At 52.5% G+C, this 16831-nt stretch overlaps 1 protein-coding gene across 1 annotated transcript in view; it reads left to right on the plus strand.

Moving 5' to 3' along the window:
• Nucleotides 1-6086: 6086 nt before the first annotated feature.
• The window catches only part of SMOX (spermine oxidase), an 80154-nt gene continuing 69409 nt past the window's right edge, over nucleotides 6087-16831 (plus strand). Inside the window, exon 1 of the mRNA XM_064151659.1 lies at nucleotides 6087-6231. The gene's annotated coding sequence lies outside the window, so the exon portion shown is untranslated. The remainder of the gene's footprint in view (nucleotides 6232-16831) is intronic.

The following is a 16831-nucleotide window of genomic DNA, read 5'->3' on the forward strand; positions in this document are numbered from 1 at the left end:
CAGGAGTGGGTGATGTGTAGAGCATAGCACAGCCTGTGGCTGGTATCAGATGGCTTTGTGGTGAAAGATTGCTGGCTTCAGGTGGGTAACAGCACTTTTACCATTCCTTTCAAACCTGAGGATGAAAAATGCTGTGTGAGAATGGTAAAGAGGCAAAACCTTTTCATATCAAATGTCAGGAATGTGGTGTTTTGGAGCACAGAGAGGTGCTGAATGCTGCCCATTTTTCATTTCCACTCCTGCTGTCTTTTCCAGGCAGCTGGATCTTTATTTTCCATAAAAAAAAAAAAAAAACAAAGCTTCATGCCAGGTTTGATCCTCATCTCTCCTGACAGTTCTAGGAATAGGGCATTCTGTTGGTCAATAGGAATCCAGAGGACAATTGCTTAATGGCTTTAAATCATTATTTTGCTTGGCAGACAAAAAAAAAATAGAGACCAATCCATCAAATAGCTCTCCTGGCAAGACTTCAAACACTCCCACACCCAGATATGTCATGTCCAGGTACCCTTCCACCTGCCTTGTGCCCACTATGGGATTAAGTTTGCTAGACTCCCTTCCCCAGCTGAACGTGTGCCAAAGGACACGGGATCTGAGCTAGTTCTGTCTGTCCCTGGGACATCTTGCTGTGATGCAAAAAGTCCCAACAACCCTCCCAGAAAGAGACCTGCTGGGCAATAACACCTTTCTCTTTCATTCATGGTATGTAGTCTGAGAGAAGACCTCATTGCTCTCTGAAAGGAGGTTGAAGTGAGATAAGGGTTGGTCTCTTCTCCCTAGTGTCAGGTGAAAGAGCAAGGGGAAATGACCTAAAATTGTGCCAGGGGAGGGTTAAGTTGCAGAAGAGGAAAACTTTCTTTGCTGCAAGAGTGGTCAGGCATGGGAACAGGCTGCCCAGGGAGGTAGTGGAGTCAGCATCCCCAGAGGTGTTCAAGAAACCTGCTGCCAGGGCACTCTGGGATGTGGTTTAATGGCCATGGTGGTGTTGGGTTGAAAGTTGGACTCAATGACCTTAAAGGCTTTTTCCAAGCAAAACAGTTCTGTGATTCTATGATGATTACATCTTTGGCTTGCAGCTCTTGGTGGTCTCCTCAGGTCTGTTGCACGTGGAGGTCTTTCTCTCTACCTTTTAGGTTACACTCTCAGGATTCTTCCCTTTCATTTCATTAGTAAAGCTGTGGTTCAGAGGTCCTTCCCAGGAAAGATGCTCTGTTTACTCTGAATGATGGTTGTTCACAGACCATGAGCTAAGAAAACAGAAGTCAGAGGCATTAAAAAAGTGCTTATTTTAGGATTTCAGCAAATAGCTTTGGAGCCACTCTCTGAGTATGCCACCAGCATCAGCCATCTCTGCAAATTCCTCCTTCTTAATGTATCGAGCACCACATTAAGCCTGCGCTTGCAAAGTGTTTGAGCTTTATTTTCCCACAGGTTATTGCATTTCTCTCTACCCTCAAAACATCTTGCAAGCAATGTCTGGGGCTTTTGAGCTGGCTGGGCTCTGCTGCCAAATTTAAATGGCAGAAAGAGGGTAGAGCCCAGGGGACCCCAGCTACTCACAGCTTTCTAGTTTTAGTTCAGATCCTTCAAATTGCAGCCAAGCAAGCTGAGAGCTAGTGCAGTGCTGGAGCATGGCTGTTTGTTTGCTCTGGAGGAAATAGAAGTGCCATTCAGCAGGAATTGGCTCACCAGCTTTCCCAGCTGCTGGGTGACTGGCATCTCTCAGGGGTCAGCTTCTCTGTGGGAACAGGCAGCTTGTTCTTCATCACCATGGCTCCTCTTTGGCCTCAGCTAGAGGCAGCTCTGGAGGCAGGTATAGCTCTGTGAGATGCTGAAGACTAGGGGCAGGAAATCCTGACTTCCCCCCCAGATAGGTAGCTGCAAGTTGCACCACCAAAGCAACCCTATTTGTTCATCATCCCAGACTCTGCCTGTTCTGGTGGGAAAGGCTGCTCTTCCCAGCCAACAAAACCAACCTGGCTGCCAATTCCTCTTTACAGATATATCTGGCTGAAACAGGGGCATGGCTCATTTCCCTGAAGTCCTTTAGTTTGCAAAGCTCTGCTTCCATCTGTAGGCTTGGTAGAGACCCTGTGCTGAGGCCACAGGGCTTGTGTGAGAGGGCAGCGCTGCCGCTTCTTCGCCATTCACACCCCAGCCCAGCCCAGCCCTGCACAGGAGCAGTTATCCTTGTGGCTTTGCAGGCTTTGAAGCCACCTTCCAAGCCCAGTGTGTGGTCAGGAGATGCCCACTGCCCTACACTGATGGTCAGGTGCTACTGGTAGCTTCAGCATCTGGGTAGTCGCAGGAGCCACCAGCGGTGAAGTGCAGCCAGAAGGGTGCAAGGTCTGGAAGAAAGCAAACACTGCCTGTGTGAAATGGAGAAGTTTGCACAGTCAGTATTTGCTATCTGGATGAAGCTGGGAAGCCCAAGCCCCATGTTGTTCTGGCTTTTTTTTTTCCTCCAGATATTTTGGCTGGCTGAGTAACCTCACCCCAGCTGTGCAGGTGTAAACCTCCAGCAGGCAGCTGAATGTGTTTTATAGAGCCTCCAAACGTCTGAAGGCCATTTGCAGGCATGAGAGTTTCCATCCAAGGCACAGCCTATCCTCCAGACATCCAGCAGTAATTTCAGCCAGGGTTTAATGGGAAAGCTGGGGCATGTCTAAGTGTTTGGTGGATACTCCTCCCCTGTGGAGAAAACATTTTACAGTGAGGTTGGTGAGACACTGTCCCAGCTTGCTCAGAGAGGTGGTAGATGTCCCATCCCCAGGACCATCCCAGGTCAGGTTGTTTGAGGCTCCAAGCAACCTGCTCTTAGTGGCAGATGTCCCTGCTGACTACAGAGAGGTTGGACCAGAGGACCTTTACTGGTCCCTTCCAAGCCAAAGCATTCTATGATTCATCCCATATGTTACACATCACTTGGTCCTGGTTGCAAACGTTGTGGATAGAGACTAGAACTTAATAAAAGGTGCTGTTTGGGAGGCTGCTGCTTGGAGACAAGGCTGCTGCCTGCAGCTGCATGGAAGGCAGCAAACTGGGAAGCAGGGGGACCCTGTCTCTTCTGCTAAAGGGCTCTGTATCTCCTCTCCCAGTTCCTTATACTGTAATGACATCTGTCTTGCTCTGTGCCTGAAGGCATTTAGAATCGTTCTGAGGTGTTGGAGAGGCTCCAAGAAGAGCAATCAAGCTGATGATGAGTCTAGAGCACAACTCATGCGAGGAGTGGCTGCCATAACAAGCTCCTGGCACAGCTGGCAGCTCGTGGCTTGGTCAGATTCACTCAGATATGGGTCAGGAACTGGCTGGAGGGCCAGGCCCAGGAGTGGTGGTGAATGATGCCACATCCAGTTGGCAGCTGGCACTAGTGGTGTGCCCCAAGGATCAGTGCTGGGCACAGTCCTGTTCTGTATCTTTAGTGATGATCTGGATGAGGGGATTGAGTCCATCACTGACAGCAAGCTAGGAGCAGGTGTCAATTTGTTGAAGGGTAGGAGAGCCCTGCAGAGGGGCCTTGCCAGGCTGGATGGGTGGGCAGAGGCCAACGGGATGAGATTGAACAAGGCCAAGAGCAGGGGTTTGCACTTTGGCCACAACAACCCCAAGCAGCACTACAAGCTGGGGGCAGAGTGGCTGAGAGCAGCCAGGCAGAGAGGGACCTAGGGGTGCTGGTAGATAGTAGCTGAAGATGAGGCAGCAGTGCCCAGGTGGGCAGCAGAGCCAGTGGCATCCTGGCCTGGCTCAGGAGCAGTGTAGGCAACAGGACAAGGGAGGTTCTGCCCCTGTACTCAGCACTGCTCAGGCCACATCTTGAGTCCTGTGTCCAGTTCTGGGCTCCTCAATTCAAGAGAGATGTTGAGGTACTGGAAAGTGTTCAGAGAAGGGCAATGAAGCTGGTGAGGGGCCTGGAGCACAGCCCTGTGAGGAGAGGCTGAGGGAGCTGGGGGTGTGCAGCCTGCAGCAGAGGAGGCTCAGGGCAGAGCTCATTGCTGTCTGCAACTACCTGAAGGGAGGCTGTAGCCAGGTGGGGTTGGGCTCTTCTGCCAGGCAGCCAGCAACAGAAGAAGGGGACACAGTCTCAAGTTGTGCCAGGGCAGGTCTAGGCTGGATGTGAGGAGGAAGTTCCTGCCAGAGAGAGTGATTGGCATTGGAATGGGCTGCCCAGGGAGGTGGTGGAGTCACCGTGGCTGGAGGTGTTGAAGCAAAGCCTGGCTGAGGCACTTAGTGCCATGGTCTGGTTGATTGGCCAGGGCTGGGTGCTAGGTTGGAGTGGATGAGCTTGGAGGTCTCTTCCAACCTGCTGGATTCTATGTTTCTATGAATCAGGGTTGTTCAGCCTGGAGAAAAGGAGGCTGAGGAGCCAGCTTCTTGTTCACTACAACTCCCTGAAAGGAGGTTGGGGGCAGGTGAGAGTCAGTCTCTTCCCCCATGGGACAAGAGGTATGACAAGAGGAAACAGACTCAAGTTGCACCAGGGAAGGTTTAGGTTGGACATGAGGAGGAATCTATTGTCTGATAGAATGGAATCATAGAATAGAATCATAGAATCAAGCAGGTTGGAAGAGACCTGCAGGATCATCCAGTCCAACCTAGCACCCATTTCTAGCCAGTCAACCAGACCATGGCACTAAGTGCCCCATCCAGACTTTGCTTGAACACCTCCAGGGACGGTGACTCCCTGCCAGAGCAGGATCATCCAGAGCAGATCACACTGGAATGCATCCAGATGGTTCTTGAGTATCTGACTCCACACCCACCCTGGGCAGTCTGTTCCAGTGCTCCCAGTGGAAAAATTCTTTCTCAGGTTCACATGGAACCTCCTATGCCTCAACTCTACTCATTTCCCCTGTGGAACAAGCAGTGCTAATCATAATAAGTAGCCAGTAAGTTAAAGCAAAAGGGTTTTTGCCAGCAAAGGACTATCCTATGGCCCACCATGCCAAATTGAGGGTAAACCAGAATGTCAAGCCCTGGAACAGGCTGCCCAGGCAGCACTGGAGTCCCCTTCCCTGGAGGGGTTTAAAGCAGTGTAGATGTGGTGATGAGGGACACAGTTCAGTGTTGATCTGGCAGTGCTGGGTTAATGACTGGACTCCGTGATCTTAAAGATCCCCTTGGTCATCTTGTTCAACCCTGCTGCAGTCAGCAAGGACATCTTCAACCAGAGCAGGATGCTCACAGCCTTGTCCAACTTGACCTGGAATGGTTCCAGGAATGGGGCATCTAGCACCTGCCTGGGCAGCCTGGGCAGCCTGGGCCAGTGCACCTTCAGTGTCAAACGTTTCTGCCTTCTCTCTAGTCTGAATCTCCCTAACTTACAGCTAGTTAGAATCATAGAATCATAGAATCAACCAGGTTGGAAGAGACCTCCAAGATCATCCAGTCCAACCTAGCACCCAGCCCTGTCCAATCAACCAGACCATGGCACCAAGTGCCTCAGCCAGGCTTTTCTTGAAGACCCCCTGGGACGGTGCCTCCACCACCTCCCTGGGCAGCCCATTCCAATGCCAATCACTCTCTCTGACAACAACTTCCTCCTAACATCCAGCCTAGACCTACCCTGGCACAACTTGAGACTGTGTCCCCTTGTTCTATTGCTGGTTGCCTGGGAGAAGAGGCCACCCCCCACCTGGCTAGTTACGAGTGTCCATCCCGCATCAGCCAGGCTGGTATGTCCGAGGGGCACTGAGGGTCAGCACCAGGATGCGGGGAAGGTGTTCTGCTGGCTGCAAGGGATTGGAACCGGCTGACCCTTAAGGTCCTTTCCAGCCCAACCCGTGCAATGGTTCTATGATCTCCAGCGCTTTCCCCTAGCAGGCCTGTCCTAAAGAAGGAGCCGAGGCTCCCCAGCCCCCGGGCAGGATGTACTCATGGCACCTCGGCACTCGCTAATGGCGAGGCTGTGGCGTTCGGGGGGGGTAGGCTGGCTGCTCTCCCTGGCCTGCGCAGGGCGACACCGCAGCCGCCCGCAGGCCGCGCCGCGCTGGAGCGCCTGAGGAGGAGGAGGCAGGGAAGGAGGAGGAGGCAGCGGGGCGATCCTTGAGGCGGAGCCGGGGCGGGCCGAGGGGGAGGCGGCTGGAAAACAGGCCGGCGCTGGTTCTCGGCCCGCAGTGCCAGCAGCCGCAGCCGCCGCGCCGGGAGCCGCTGAGCCGCGGGGAGGGGAGCGAGGCGCTGAGGCGAGCCGGGCGGGCGGCGAGACCCCGTCTCCTCCGGCCACCGCAGAGAGAGGTACGAGGCGCGGAGCCAGGCGGCGGCCCGGCGGCTCCCTGCCCGCCGCCGGCCGGGGCGTCCCCCTCGGGGAGCGGGCACGGCCGTCTCGGCTCCCCGGCCCCTGCGTCCTGCCCTCGGCGGGCACCTGCCGCGCCCGGCCTGTCACCTGCGGGTGGGGGGAAGCCAGCGCCCACCTCGGCGCCGTGGGCAGCCCACTCTGCCCTCCGCACGACGTGCCCAGGAGGGTTTCCAGCCTGCGGTGGGGAGAGGGTGGTGGTGGCCGTGGGGCAGAGCGGGTGCCGTTTGCCTCGGGGGGCTGCCCCCTCCCACACAGGCAGCTTCATGCCGCCGCCTCAGCAACGTGCCACCCTCGTTCCTCGGCCCCCCAGCCCGCGGCGGGAGCTGCGCCCAGCACAAGTGGGGCGCACGGGGGGTGGTGGGGCGGTTGTGTCCCCTGCTGTGTGTCTGGGGGAGAGGATCAGAGCAGCTGCTGAGGGGGTAGGTGTGTTGGGGTGTTTGCGGGTGTTGTGTGCTCTCGGTGCGGTTGTCTCAGCCTCGCACCCGCAGACGATGCGCGGCCGCACGGCTCTCCGCTTCCCCTGCCCCAGCCTGCCAGGTGAGGGCACGAAGAGCAAGAAGGTTAAGTAGGAGAGTCGCCCTGGTCTGATGCGGGAGGTGGCATGGAGCCGACGAGCTGCCAAAACTCGCAGTTCATTCGCCTTCTGCTGCTGCTCGCTCATCCAAAGCTGCTACAGTAACCGGGGGCTTGGCACTTCATCCCGCCCCCTGCTTCCACTCACATCCACTGACTTCTGCGCGACTGTGCTGGCTTTTAAATCGCCGCTGTGGGTGAAGGGTTCGTCCTGGACCTGTAGTCGTGAGATGCACGACGTCATTTATCAGTTACCAGACCTGACCTCAGAACAAAGCTTTTTAGCAGTTTACTCCCTACAGCCTCAGAACTACAGCTGCTTTGCTGGATCCTTGCTCGCTGCCCGGCCCTGCGAATCCCTTCCGTGCTGTATAGGCAGCGCTGGCTGAAACGCAGCGCCGGGGCCAGCTGTAATTGCCCTGATACATGAGATGTAAACACAAGCTTTAGGTCGAAGTGAAACCATATGTATCGGCTAACACAGCCACGCCGCCGTCCTGCACAGGCAGAGCTGAGCCCAGAGCTCTGTCCTTAGCTCACCCTGTTGATCCACTTTTCCCTCCCAGCCTGTACGACACAGTCCTGTTCCCGGGAGTTACCAGACAGGTTTAGTGGAGGAGGAGAAATCAGCCTCGGAGCGTTTCTGCTCGTTGTGCAAGAACGCTCCTGTGTTTTCGGTCTTCTACGAATGTTTTATTGACTTAGTGATAGCGTTTTGCTCTCCTAGGTCCTTTTCCCTTTCCAGATTGTTAGCCCAGCTCTTACTAATCTTTTATGGCACTGCTGTGGAACACATGTACAGCATTGTTCAGCAAGGTCTGTAGTTTCAGCCTCTAAAAAAGACAGTGCTGCCTTTCCCTTGTGCTCCTGTTGTGGAGCTGGACTGGGAAAAGAGATTTGGATGACTACTGAGTTGGCAAGAAACTGATGGTCTTGGGTCTGGCTCAGTGCCTGGATCTAAGTCATTGCATAGCTGCTCAAATGCTTACCTGGGCATCTTTGGGTTTAGAGGAGCATCAGGCTGGTATTTTGGCCACACAGTACATTGAAATAGGAGCATAGACCTGCATTTGTTAGTCCTGAAAATGCTGGCTGATGTTGGGTGCCGTGGTCATTTGTCCTGCTCCATCCTTTGGGTGTGTGAAGCAGCTGCTCTTGAGCTGTGCTGCTTTGTGCTGCACATTCTCGAAGTGGTGGAGTGTGTGGCTGGAGCACCACAAACACTCCACACATCCTGGGAGCCTCTGTCCTCCCCTCTGCCACTGCTGAAAGCACTCCTGGATAAATCCTCTCTACTTTTCACATCGAAGGCTTTCTCTCTGATACGTCTCTGCCACCTAAATGTGCCCAAGCTCATTTTGGTGTCTCTGAAACAGATTTTTCCTGGAGTTGGGGAATCTCCGTTGGCTTTGAGGGGTTGGAGAAATTGAGGTAGCGTTTGGAGAGCTCCGTCAAATTGCTAACATTCCTCACAATCAGGGGACTTAGCAGTTTGTGGGCTCCCTACAGGACCCTTTGGTCTAAAAGGTGCTCTTGTACTGGTCTCCACCTTAGTCAAGAAGCATGATTGGATTCTGCACAGTCCTCTGTCTGCTGAAGGTAGTGGACTCCTACTCATCTCTCCCTCAGAAGGTGGGAAGTTGTTCCTGCACGTTGTGTATTCCTGCTCCTGCTGCGAAAATGTCCTCTCAGCACCAGTTATATTGCTTTTTGTTTTCTCTGCCTGTCATCCCTTCTAACAAAATCTGAAGTTCTCCAACTATTTTCCTGCTAGCCCACATGAGGGTCTAAGGAGAACGATGATGCTGACTGCTGAAGTAGGTGGGTTTGCTTGGTGTAATTGGGTTACATCAAAAATAAAGGAGTAGAAATTATTTTCTCCTTGCCTCTGAGGAAGATTGAAACACAGCCTCTTATATTTCACAAACCTAACTGCTGTCTCCTTCTCTCAGTCTCTGTAATTAACAGACCAGAAAATGGAAGAATGTAGAAATGCCCTTTCCCGGCAGCCACAAACATTAGGCTTCTCCAGAAGTTAATGAAGTCAAGTCTATGGAAATTAAATAGCTGATTTTTCTTGAGCTGCTTTGGTGAGCTAAAGTGTTGTCAGAGTAGTGAACAATAAATTAAAGAGGTATAAAGATTGCCTCTTGGAAATAGAGTGAAGAATGGGTTTGAACTCTTCCTTTTCAACAGAGCATCTAAGGATCTGCTCTCCTCTACTTAAGTGCAAACATGAATCTGTAGCACTGTAGTGATGTGAGGGATGTGCCCATGGCTGAGGAGTAAGGTGCTCTGTCCTGGATGGTGGATTCAAGCTAGGAGCAGGTGTCAATCTGTTGAAGGGTAGGAGAGCCCTGCAGAAGGACCTTGCCAGGCTGGATGGGTGGGTAGAGGCCAATGGGATGAGATTTAACAAGGCCAAGTGCAGGGTTCTACACTTTGCCAACAACAACCCCAAGCAGCACCTACTGACTAGGGACAGGGTGGCTGGAGAGCAGCCAGGAAGAAAGGGACCTGGGGGTACTGGTAGATAGTATCTGAAGATGAGGCAGCAGTGTGCCCAGGTGGCCAAGAGAGCCAATGGCATCCTGGGCTGGCTCAGGAGCAGTGTGGCCAGTAGGACAAGGGAGGTTATTCTGCCCCTATACTCAGCACTGGTCAGGCCACCCCTTGAGTGCTGTGTCCAGTTCTGGGCTCCTCCATTCAAGAGAGATGTTGAGGTGCTGGAAGGTGTCCAGAGGAGGGCAATGAAGCTGGTGAGAGGCCTGGAGCAGAGCCCTGTGAGGAGAGGCTGAGGGAGCTGGGAGTGTGTAGCCTGCAAAAGAGGAGGCTCAGGGCAGAGCTCATTGCTGTCTACAACTCCCTGAAGGGAGGCTGTAGCCAGGTGGGGTTGGTCTCTTCTGCCAGGCAAGCAGCAACAGAACAAGGGGACACAGCCTCAAGTTGTGCCAGGGGAGGTCTAGGCTGGATGTTGTTATGAAGTTGTTGGCAGAGAGAGTGATTGGCATTGGAATGGGCTGCCCAGGGAGGTGGTGGAGTCACCATCCCTGGAGGTGTTGAAGCAAAGCCTGGCTGAGGCACTTAGTGCCATGGTCTGGTTGATTGGGCAGGGCTGGGTGCTAGGTTGCACTGGATGATCTTGGAGATCTCTTCCCACCTGGTTGATTCTATGATTCTAAGTCCTCTTGCACACCAAGTGTCCTAGGAGGTCTGTGATGAGGGGATGGAGGCACAACCACAATACTATGGATGCAGCTGATTCCGTGTGCTGTGAACACCTGAGAAATGAGTAGTTCAACAGATGGCACCACAAAATGTTGTGGTGTTTCCAGACCCTGTTTCATCAGTGTTGTGTTCCAGGAAAAAATGCAACCACTTTGATGATGTGTCCCATTTTCATCAGCTTTTGTTGAGGCTTGGATGTGTCCAGGTTTTCCATGCTCCATATGGAGGGCACATGGATGAATGCAGAGTGATATCCCTTGGGTTTGGAGTGGTCACCATGGAAATTGGGTACAAATCTTTGCTTTTTTGTTTGAGTCTAATATTTCTGTGGTTTCTTTGTATTGTTAGAGAGGATTCTAGAAGCAGTGTGGATGGGAATATGAACTACTGGGAAAAGAAAACTCTAGTTAGCACCATGTGTGTTGTAGCACCTGAAAAATGGATGTGGTGCAGGTGCTGTGTGGCTCTGCTCTGCAGAGTGGTTTCGTAAGAATAGGAGTTTGGTGTCCTGCTTTTGTCTCTGGATGGCTGTGAACAGATTTTGGGGGACCTGGAGGTTCAAATATTCCTTCTGCCCTCCAAGAGTTCACTGCAACCTGTAGTATGGCCTCTTGAAGTTCAGCTTGATGCATACAAGTCTTTTCTTAAGCAGGATATCATCAGTCAGTGTTGCGGTGGCATTGCTTTTTGGCTGTTTAAGGTCTGTGCTCTTCATGAAGATGCTGACACTGACCTTCACCTGCACCTGTCCAGAGTGTGCCAGGATCTCCACAAAGAGTACAGACTCTGGTGATCACCAAAATATACAGCACATCCTTTATTCAGAAGGCTTTGAGTACCAGGGCCAGTGCCTTTGAGATTGGGCTGCAGGAACAGTGCTGGCGGCAGGGACCCAACCAGCAGCTCCACGCTGGCCACCTCAGCTGTTGCACAGGTGGTTTACAGTGGCCTGCTGGGAGGCTGAACCTGACAGCACCATGACTGGAGAGTGGGAAGAAATACCTTACAATCAGGGTGGTGAGAAATGGCTGAATATGAGCAAGCACTGAATATGATCCAGCAGTGTGCCCAGGAGGCAAAGAAAGCCAATGGCATCCTGGCTGGGATTAGAAATGCTGTTGTCCAGCAGGAGCAGGGAGGTGATTGTGTCATTGAATGATGCTCTGGTGTGGCCACACCTTGAGTATTGGGCTCAGGTTTGGGCATCTCATTACAAGAGGGATGTGGAGGTGCTGGAGCCAGTGCAGAGGAGGGCAAGGAAGTTGGGGAAGGGCCTGGAGAATAAATCTTATGAGGAGCGACTGAAGGAGCTGAGAATGGTTTGAAAAAGAGGAGGCTGAGGGGAAACCTCATGGCTGCCTACAGCTACCTGAAAGGAGGTTGTGGAGAGGTTGGTGCTGGTCTCTTCTAACAGGGAAATAGTGACAGAACAAGAGGGAATGGCCTCAAGCTGCCACTGGGTAGGTTTAGACTGGACATTAGCAAAAATATTTTCCCAGCAAGAGTGGTCAGGCACTGGCATGAGCTGCCCAGGGAGGTGGTGAGGTTACCAAGCCTGGATGGGTTTAAAAGTCATTTGGATGTGGTGCTTGGGGATATGGTTTAGGGTGAGCTTTGTAGTGTAGGGATATCAGCTGCACTTGGTGATCCTGAGGGGCTTTGCCAACCTGACTGTTTCTGTGTGTCTGTGTGAAACGGGAACTCATTGCCCAGGGAGGTTGTGGATGCCCCCCACTTACTGGAGGTGTTCAAGGCCAAGTTGGACAGGACCTTGAGCAGCCTGGGCTAGTGGGAGGTGTCCTTGCCCATGAGCAGAGGGGTTGGAACTGGATGATCTTTAAGATCCCTTCCAACCCAACCCATTCCTTGAATCTATCACACAGCCCTTGGCTTTGGAAGATACACTGTGTGTTTTGCTCACCTTTGCCTCTGGAGATCTTTAACTGCAGCAGGCTTTTTCCAAAGTCATGTTGCTTTGAATTTCAATCACATCCTTGGTTCTAAGTGCAACTTTGGTGTGCTTTCTTCTTTTATTTGTGGCTCCTGGAGCTTTTGTTTTGTGACCTCGTGGAGCCAGGGATATGTGGTCCCTTGGTGCTGAGGAAGGCCTGGAGTGCTTTGAAGGTAGCAAGATAAGCTTACAGTAAGAGCAGTAGTATCATTTAAGATGAAAAAGACTTCTAAGGTCATTGAGTCCAGCATAAACTCAGCACTACCAAGTCTACCACTAGACCACATCCCTCAGCACACATCCACACAGCTTTTAAATTTCTCCAGGAATGGGGACTCCACCACTGCCCTGAGCAGCCTATTTCAGGGCTTGACAACCCTATTTAGGGAAGTAGTTGTTCCTCATGTCTGACTTAAACCACCCTTGGCACAACTTGAGGCCATTTCCTCTTGTCCTATTGCTTGTTCCTTGGGAGAAGAGACTGACCCTGACCTTGCTCTGACCTCCCTTTTAGGGAGTTGCAGAGAGCAATGAGGTCTCTCCTCAGCCTCCTTTTCTGCAGGCAGCACACCCCCAGTTCCCTCAGCTGCTCCTCACCAGCCCTGTTCTCCAGACCCTTCCCCAGCTTCCTTCCCCTTCTCTGGACCTGCTCCAGCCCTTCAATGTCCTTCTTGGAGTGGGCCAAAACTGAACCCAGTAGGCAAGGTGCAGCCTCATCAGTGCTGAGTGCGGGGGAGTACTGCCCTGGTTGTGCTGGCTGCACTGCTGCTAATGCCTTGCTTGTGCATCTCTCCAGCCCCAAAGTAATGCAAGAAGGGTCAAAATTCCTGCAGCCACTGGAGTTTGAGCCCTGAGCTACTTCAGGGAAATTTTGTGCTCCCAGGCTGCCCTGTAAGTCTTGGTAAAACAAGACAGCAATTGTTAATGCTCTTGAGTAACTCGAAAAGATGGCAGCTGGAGCTTGCTGGCTCTGAGGGAAAGAGATTTTGCAGCCACAGAATAGTGTTTTACACAAGGCTTTGGTTGTGACATTCCTTCTTCAGAGCTTTATTCCATGTCCTCCTCCCAGACCACATTCCTCTGACTCCTCAGAGTAGGGGGACAGCGGGAAGGAGCAGCAGATCAGCTACAAGGTGGAAGTCACAATGAGCGAGGCAGATTCTCAGCTGTGGGGAGCCCAGAGAGCTGTGTTGGTGTCAACAGAGATGATTTCAGCTTGTGGGGAATCTCTGAGTTTGGTCTCTTGAGCTTCTTTTCTCCAGCAGGCCTTTAAAGACCTGAACAGTCTTTACAACAGCTTGGAAGTGTCATTAAAATCCATTTTGTCTTTATTTAGTTATTTTTTTTGACCTGCTGAGTTCAAAGGCAGGAACTACCTTTTAAGTAGTAAGACAATATTTGTTTTCCTGTCTGACGAAGCAAATGAACCAAATGGCCACAGGTAACTTCTGAAGAAAGGAGGAGGGTGATGGTGGTGGTGATTTCTTCATTCCTTCAGTGTTCATTGCTCTGCACCGTGCCAGCTTTCTCTGAAGTGGATTAGGAAGGGCAGATCCTGCCTCTCCAACCTGATCTCCTTCTATGATCAGGTGACTGCTTGGTGGATGTGGGGAGCCTGTGGATGTGGTCTCTCTGGACTTCAGCAAGGCCTTTGACACTGTCCCCCACAGCAAACTGCTGGCTAAGCTGTCAGCCCATGGCTTGGATGGCAACACTCTGTGCTGGGTTAGGAACTGGCTGGAGGGCCGAGCCCGGAGAGTGGTGGTGAATGGTGCCACATCCAGCTGGCAGCTGTCACTAGTGGTGTCCCTCAGGGATCAGTGCTGGGCCCCATCCTCTTTAACATCTTCAGAGGTGATCTGGATGAGGGCATGGAGTCAGTCATCAGCAAGTGTGCAGATGACACCAAGCTGGGGGCAGATGTGGCTGGGTTGGAGGGCAGAAGGGCTCTGCAGCAGGACCTTGACCGCCTGGACAGATGGGCAGAGTCCAATGGGATGGGGTTCAATAGCTCCAAGTGCAGGGTGCTGCACTTTGGCTACAACAACCCCATGCAGAGATACAGGCTGGGGTGGGAGTGGCTGGAGAGCAGCCAGACAGAGAGGGATCTGGAGGTGCTGATTGATACCTGCCTGAACATGAGCCAGCAGTGTGCCCAGGTGGCCAAGAGAGCCAGTGGCATCCTGGCCTGCATCAGGAATGGTGTGGCCAGCAGGAGCAGGGAGGTCATTCTGCCCCTGTACTCTGCACTGGTTAGACCACACCTTGAGTACTGTGTTCAGTTCTGGGCCCCCCAGTTTAGGAGGGACATTGAGATGCTTGAGCGTGTCCAGAGAAGGGCGACGAGGCTGGGGAGAGGCCTTGAGCACAGCCCTACGAGGAGAGGCTGAGGGAGCTGGGATTGGTTAGCCTGGAGAAGAGGAGGCTCAGGGGTGACCTTATTGCTGTCTACAACTACCTGAGGGGTGGTTGTGGCCAGGAGGAGGTTGCTCTCTTCTCTCAGGTGGCCAGCACCAGAACGAGAGGACACAGCCTCAGGCTGTGCCAGGGGAGATTTAGGCTGGAGGTGAGGAGAAAGTTCTTCCCTGAGAGAGTCATTGGACACTGGAATGGGCTGCCCGGGGAGGTGGTGGAGTCGCCGTCCCTGGAGCTGTTCAAGGCAGGACTGGACGTGGCACTTGGTGCCATGGTCTGGCCTTGAGCTCTGTGGTAAAGGGTTGGACTTGATGATCTGTGAGGTCTCTTCCAACCTTGGTGATACTGTGATACTGTGATACTGTGAAGTGTGTCCTCCAGATTGAGCTGAGTGGCATTTAGCAGCATAGGCTGCTGGCATGCTTGGAATGGCTGAAAGATTGGACAGGATATGATGCTGTTTGCACATTGGAGGAGAGGGAAGGGAAATAAAATCATAAAGCAATTTGGTTTGTGACCTTGCTGCTGTCAAGTACCTGCTAAAGCTGCCTTGCAGCAAATGCATCCAGAAAATGCCAGGTGTGAAGCTCAGCAGGTAGGTCTGGCCTGGCCCTAAGCTGAGGCAGGAGCATTTTTCTCTTCCTGAGTTCTGCTCAGTTTAGTTCATTGTGCAGGGCAGGCAGGGAAGGTTTTTTCTCCCCAGGTATAAGTCCCCAGTGTGCTGACCTCTTGTGTCTGAACCCGAGTTGAAGCTCTTGTCTCCATGGGCATGCACAGAATCATGGAATCCTTTTGGTTGGAACTGACCTTTAAGGTCATCAATTCCAACCATCCTATAACTCTACCAAGGCTGCTGCTAAACCATATCCCTCTGTCTCTTTGAAGTACATCTAGGGATTCAGCCATCCCCCTAGGCAGCCTGTTACAGGCCTTGACAACCCTTGCAGTCAAGAGATTTCTTCTGATGTTCAACCTAAACCTTCCTTGGTGCAGCTTGTGGTCATTTCCTCCTCTCCTATCACTTGTTACTAGGGAGAAGGCCTAGACTCAGCCTACTTTCAGGGAGCTGTAGAGAGCAAGAGAGTCTCCCCATAGCCTCCATTTCTGCAGGCTGCACACCCCCAGGTCTCTCAGCTGCTCCTCACCACATCTGGAGAAGAGGAGGCTCAGGGGTAACCTTATTGCTGTCTACAACTACCTGAAGGGTGGTTGTGGCCAGGAGGAGGTTGCTCTCTTCTCTCAGGTGGCCAGCTCCAGAACAAGAGGACACAGCCTCAGGCTGCGCCAGGGGAGATTTAGGCTGGAGGTGAGGAGAAAGTTCTTCCCTGAGAGAGTCATTGGACACTGGAATGGGCTGCCCGGGGAGGTGGTGGAGTCGCCGTCCCTGGAGCTGTTCAAGGCAGGACTGGACGTGGCACTTGGTGCCATGGTCTGGCCTTGAGCTCTGTGGTAAAGGCTTGGACTTGATGATCTGTGAGGTCTCTTCCAACCTTGGTGATACTGTGATACTGTGATACTGTGATCTGTTCTCCACATCCTTCACCAGCTTCGTCCTTTGGACCCACTCCAGCCCCTCAATGTCCTTCTTGGAGTGAGGGCCCCAAAACTCAGCTCAGTACTCACACTGTGGCCTCACCAGTGCTGAGAACAGGACAATCACTTCCCCACTCTTGCTGGCCACACTGTTGCTGATCCAGGCCAGGATGCTGTGGGCCTTCTTGGCTACCTGAGCACACTGCTGGCTCACGTTCAGCTGGCATGTTCCAGGATGTAGGTGTAACCTCCTGCTTTGATCTCCAACCTTCTTCTAACAGGATTTTCTGTTTTGGAATCAGTCAGAGTTGTGATCCCAGTGGGCTCTGCCAGGAAGTTGTGCATCCTCAGTATGTTTGGTAAGCCTTTGGTTGAACTCCTCAATATCACAGACCCTTCTGGAAAGTCTAGGGAGCTGGAAAGAGCCTCATTTTGCAAGACACTGGCTTGAGCAGTGAAACCACATGTAGATATTTTCACTCAGTTGTCCTATCTCCCACTGCTTGTTTCCTCTCTTGCACAACTACTCTCCACCCCTGTGAGGACATAGTCTTAGGGGTGCCTTACACAAGTTGAAGGTGCTGCTTCTAGTGAAGGGTTTGGTCCCATTCTTGTCTGTTCTGACGTGGCTGTGGGTGAGAGAGTTCGGTCTGGGAGGCCATGCAGCAGGACTTGGTCCCATTCTTGTCTGTTCTGACGTGGCTATGGGTGAGAGAGCTCTGTCTGGGAGGCCATGCAGCAGGACTTGGTCCCATTCTTGTCTGTTCTGATGTGGCTGTGGGTGAGAGAGCTCTGTCTGGGAGCCCATGCAGCAGGCAGCAGGTCCTCACTTACTTTTA

This window comes from Pogoniulus pusillus, chromosome 11 (assembly GCF_015220805.1).
Source record: "Pogoniulus pusillus isolate bPogPus1 chromosome 11, bPogPus1.pri, whole genome shotgun sequence".
Classification (NCBI taxonomy): domain Eukaryota; kingdom Metazoa; phylum Chordata; class Aves; order Piciformes; family Lybiidae; genus Pogoniulus; species Pogoniulus pusillus.